At 61.2% G+C, this 5,542-nt stretch overlaps 1 long non-coding RNA gene across 1 annotated transcript; it reads right to left on the reverse strand.

Moving 5' to 3' along the window:
- Positions 1 to 2,455: 2,455 nt before the first annotated feature.
- Positions 2,456 to 4,975, reverse strand: LOC140475654 (uncharacterized). The gene is made up of 3 exons (XR_011960147.1): positions 4,811 to 4,975; positions 3,533 to 3,636; positions 2,456 to 2,634 (listed from the first exon to the last, which is right to left on the reverse strand). It is a non-coding gene; the product is annotated as an uncharacterized lncRNA (long non-coding RNA).
- Positions 4,976 to 5,542: the final 567 nt, after the last annotated feature.

A 5,542-nucleotide genomic window follows, 5' to 3' on the forward strand; every position in this document is an offset into this window, starting at 1 on the left:
ATCTAACCCCCCTGTCCCTGGGAGTGGGGGGACGGTGTATCTAACCCCCCTGTCCCTGGGAGTGGGGGGACGGTGTATCTAACCCCCCCTGTCCCTGGGGAGTGGGGGGACGGTGTATCTAACCCCCCTGTCCCTGGGAGTGGGGGGACGGTGTATCTAACCCCCCCTGTCCCTGGGGAGTGGGGGGACGGTGTATCTAACCCCCCTGTCCCTGGGGGACGGTGTATCTAACCCCCCTGTCCCTGGGAGTGGGGGGACGGTGTACCTAACCCCCTGTCCCTGGGAGTGGGGGGACGGTGTATCTAACCCCCTGTCCCTGGGAGTGGGGGGACGGTGTATCTAACCCCCCTGTCCCTGGGAGTGGGGGACGGTGTATCTAACCCCCCCGTCCCTGGGGGACGGTGTATCTAACCCCCCTGTCCCTGGGGGACGGTGTATCTAACCCCCTGTCCCTGGGGGACGGTGTATCTAACCCCCCTGTCCCTGGGAGTGGGGGGACGGTGTATCTAACCCCCCCTGTCCCTGGGGAGTGGGGGGACGGTGTATCTAACCCCCCTGTCCCTGGGGGACGGTGTATCTAACCCCCCTGTCCCTGGGAGTGGGGGGACGGTGTATCTAACCCCCCCTGTCCCTGGGAGTGCGGGGACGGTGTATCTAACCCCCCTGTCCCTGGGAGTGGGGGGACGGTGTATCTAACCCCCCTGTCCCTGGGAGTGGGGGACGGTGTATCTAACCCCCCCGTCCCTGGGGGACGGTGTATCTAACCCCCCTGTCCCTGGGGGACGGTGTATCTAACCCCCCTGTCCCTGGGGGACGGTGTATCTAACCCCCCTGTCCCTGGGAGTGGGGGGGACGGTGTATCTAACCCCCCCTGTCCCTGGGGAGTGGGGGGACGGTGTATCTAACCCCCCTGTCCCTGGGGGACGGTGTATCTAACCCCCCTGTCCCTGGGAGTGGGGGGACGGTGTATCTAACCCCCCCTGTCCCTGGGAGTGCGGGGACGGTGTATCTAACCCCCCTGTCCCTGGGAGTGGGGGGACGGTGTATCTAACCCCCCTGTCCCTGGGAGTGGGGGGACGGTGTATCTAACCCCCCTGTCCCTGGGGGACGGTGTATCTAACCCCCCCTGTCCCTGGGAGTGGGGGGACGGTGTATCTAACCCCCCTGTCCCTGGGAGTGGGGGGACGGTGTATCTAACCCCCTGTCCCTGGGAGTGGGGGGACGGTGTATCTAACCCCCCCTGTCCCTGGGAGTGGGGGGACGGTGTATCTAACCCCCCTGTCCCTGGGGGACGGTGTATCTAACCCCCCTGTCCCTGGGAGTGGGGGGACGGTGTATCTAACCCCCCCGTCCCTGGGAGTGGGGGGACGGTGTATCTAACCCCCCTGTCCCTGGGAGTGGGGGGACGGTGTATCTAACCCCCCCGTCCCTGGGAGTGGGGGGACGGTGTATCTAACCCCCCTGTCCCTTGGAGTGGGGGACGGTGTAACTAACCCCCCTGTCCCTGGGAGTGGGGGACGGTGTAACTAACCCCCCTGTCCCTGGGAGTGGGGGGACGGTGTATCTAACCCCCTGTCCCTGGGGGACGGTGTATCTAACACCCCCGTCCCTGGGAGTGGGGGGACGGTGTATCTAACCCCCTGTCCCTGGGGGACGGTGTATCTAACCCCCCTGTCCCTTGGAGTGGGGGACGGTGTAACTAACCCCCTGTCCCTGGGAGTGGGGGACGGTATAGAGGGAGCTTTACTCTGTATCTAACCCCCTGTCCCTGGGAGTGATTGATGGGGCGGGGGAAAGAGGGGGTGACCGTGTAGAGAGAGTTTTACTCTCTTGTATTCGTTGGAACGGGATACCAGTGGAATCACGGTTTATGTGGGATTGAAACGGTTGGTGATGAGGAGAGTTGATTTGCTGACTGTCGCCGAGTTGGATAAATAATTTGCTCCTCGTGGATTCTGAAGCGAGCCGCGGGCAATTTCGCTTCTGGAAGCTGCGGGTCCCGGCCCTTCTCGCGCTCTGTTCACGGCCCTCGACGTTGCGCCGATTTGTGAGCTATTCTCAGCTCGTTTCTCCCCACCCCCACACTCTCCCCAAAACCGTCCACGTCCTTTACCCAAGGATCGGTTAAATCTCCCGAATGTGGCTGAGCTGACTGGGTTAGCAGGGAGGGCATTCCACCGCCTCACCACGCTCTGCGTCAGGAACCTGCCTCGGACGTCGGTCTTGAATCTATCACCCCCCCCCCCCCCTCAACTTGTCATTGTGCCTCCTTCCCAGGGAGACGTCTTTCACGGTCTACCTGATCGAGTCCTCCCCCTTAGCCGTCTTCTCTATAATGAGTCTCTCAGCCTTTCCTCACGAGACCTTCCCTCCAGACCGGGTAAATCTCCACGCGCCAGCGTTTTTGTACAGGGCGGGCGTGTCTGTGCCAAACTCCGCGCTACCAGGACCCCCCCACCCTCCTCGGCCGGGGACCTGGTGCAGTTACCTCAGTCACGCCAAAGGGAATGTTTCCGACGTAGAGCCGACGCGCCTGCCTGGTCATCTGGCTGCCGACCACGGGGACTTGGGTAGGAGTAACCGCCAGGCCGTCAGGGGTCACTGTGGGCAGGAGTGCAGTGGCTGGAATCTGACCTGCCGCTTTAGAAAAAGGAAATCCCAAGGAGAAAGGAACGAGGAGAGACGACAGCGAACAACAACAACGACAAAAAAAAACAAGATTAGACAGATGGAAAACCAGCTGCACAACGGGCACCGAACGGTCTGGGGGAATAGGCCAGAGAAGGGGAGGGGAGGGGCTGAATGGCCTCCTCTCACTGTGTGTAACAGGCTGGAGGAGGGGCTGAATGGCCTCCTGTCCCTGTGTGTAACGGGCTGGAGGGGGGAGGAGGGGCTGAATGGCCTCCTGGCCCTGTGTGTAACGGGCTGGAGGGAGGGATGAGGGGCTGAATGGCCTCCTGGCCCTGTGTGCAACGGGCTGGGGGAGGGAGGAGGGGCTGAATGGCCTCCTGTCCCTGTGTGCAACGGACTGGAGGGAGGGAGGAGGGGCTGAATGGCCTCCTGTCCCTGTGTGTAACGGGCTGGAGGAGGGTGGAGGGGCTGAATGGCCTCCTGTCCCTGTGTGTAACGGGCTGGAGGGAGGGAGGAGGGGCTGAATGGCCTCCTCACACTGTGTGTAACGGGCTGGAGGGAGGGAGGGGCTGAATGGCCTCCTGTCCCTGTGTGTAACGGGCTGGAGGAGGGAGGAGGGGCTGAATGGCCTCCTGTCCCTGTGTGTAACGGGCTGGGGGAGGGAGGAGGGGCTGAATGGCCTCCTGTCCCTGTGTGCAACGGACTGGAGGGAGGGAGGAGGGGCTGAATGGCCTCCTGTCCCTGTGTGTAACGGGCTGGAGGAGGGTGGAGGGGCTGAATGGCCTCCTGTCCCTGTGTGTAACGGGCTGGAGGGAGGGAGGAGGGGCTGAATGGCCTCCTCACACTGTGTGTAAGACGGTGTTTGGGGAGTGGAAAGGGCGAGGGGCACAATGTATCTCACCTTGCATCGCCTTGTACTGCATGGGGGTGATGTGCTCAAAGCCAGGAGGGGGGACATCCCAGTACTTATAGGGCTTCTTCTTCGCAATGCGACGTGGGGACCGGCTGGGGAGAGAGAGAAGGGACACGTCTCAGTCAGTGCTCCCCCACCCTGTCCCTCAGTAACCCCTCTCCCCCCCAGTGCCCTGTGTTACTGACTGTATCCCTACTGATGTTAATCCCCCTTCCCCACCCTGTCCCTCAGTAACCCCTCTCCCCCCCAGTGCCCTGTGTTACTGACTGTATCCCTACTGATGTTAATCCCCCTCCCCCACACTGTCCCACAGTAACTCCCCCCCCCAGGGCCCTGTGTTACTGACTGTATCCCTACTGATGTTAATCCCCCTTCCCCACCCTGTCCCTCAGTAACCCCTCTCCCCCCCCCAGGGCCCTGTGTTACTGACTGTATCCCTACTGATGTTAATCCAGCTCCCCCACACTGTCCCTCAGTAACCCCTCTCCCCCCCCCTCCCCAGGGCCCTGTGTTACTGACTGTATCCCTACTGATGTTAATCCCCCTCCCCCACACTGTCCCTCAGTAACCCCCCTCCCCCCCAGTGCCCTGTGTTCCTGACTGTATCCCTACTGATGTTAATCCCCCTCCCCCACACTGTCCCTCAGTAACCCCTCTCCCTCCCCAGGGCCCTGTGTTACTGACTGTATCCCTACTGATGTTAATCCCCCTCCCTCACACTGTCCCTCAGTAACCCCTCTCCCCCCCCCAGGGCCCTGTGTTACTGACTGTATCCCTACTGATGTTAATCCCCCTCCCCCACACTGTCCCTCAGTAACCCCTCTCCCACCCAGGGCCCTGTGTTACTGACTGTATCCCTACTGATGTTAATCCCCCTCCCCCACACTGTCCCTCAGTAACCCCCCTCCCCCCCAGTGCCCTGTGTTCCTGACTGTATCCCTACTGATGTTAATCCCCCTCCCCCACACTGTCCCTCAGTAACCCCTCTCCCTCCCCAGGGCCCTGTGTTACTGACTGTATCCCTACTGATGTTAATCCCCCTCCCCCACACTGTCCCTCACTAACCCCTCTCCCCCCCAGGGCCCTGTGTTACTGACTGTATCCCTACTGATGTTAATCCCCCTCCCCCACACTGTCCCTCACTAACCCCCCTCCCCCCAGTGCCCTGTGTTCCTGACTGTATCCCTACTGATGTTAATCCAGCTCCCCCACCCTACCCCTCAGTAACCCCCCTCCCCCTCCCACCCGGCGGCCGACAGAGCGTACCTGCGACGCCTACGATCCCGAGACGTGCTCCTCCGCTCCCTGTTGCCCCGGTCCCTGCTCCGGCTGCGTCGCTTCCGGTCTCGGCTCCGCGAGCGACTCCGACTCTTCTTCTTGTGTCGGTTCTCCTTGTCCCGCTCTGCCGGGAGGGAAGAGGGTGAGGACACGAGTGAGGTAGGGGAGACAGAGGGGGGGGGATGCGTGTACGTCAGGAGACCCGAGAGTCACCGGAGTACACGCCCGCGTTCTCCAGTTCCTGCCTCGCTACCGACAGCTGCGCAAAATTCCAGGGAACGTGGGATTGGGTGCGGAGAGCCCTCGGGTCTTTGTCCGCGGACCCTTCTGTCGACAGTTGACGTGGGAGGTAGGTTTGGCCCCCCCCCCCCCAGAACACATTGTCGACTGGTGACGGACATTTGCACCTTCATTTCCAACACCTCACCTTCGTTCCAGGACATTTAAGACTTTACTCGAGACTTCTGCAAAAGGTTTGGGGCACATTCTGGGATATTTGGTCTTGGCGATTTTTTTGGGGGACTTTTTCGGGCACAGCTATTAACTTCTGAGCTACGGTCCGGGACGCCCGGTCCTTATTTGAGATGCGCAAACATCTCGGGTACGTTTCGCGGAACAGAGTCGTGACTTGGGGAGACTGGGCCTTTGTCCGAGGATTGGGAAGGACCCTCGGAAGAATTTGAAGTCTACATTTGAGACATTTGTGAACGGCTGGGGATA

The sequence above is a fragment of the Chiloscyllium punctatum genome, unplaced genomic scaffold, assembly GCF_047496795.1.
Source record: "Chiloscyllium punctatum isolate Juve2018m unplaced genomic scaffold, sChiPun1.3 scaffold_1948, whole genome shotgun sequence".
In the NCBI taxonomy this organism is placed as follows: domain Eukaryota; kingdom Metazoa; phylum Chordata; class Chondrichthyes; order Orectolobiformes; family Hemiscylliidae; genus Chiloscyllium; species Chiloscyllium punctatum.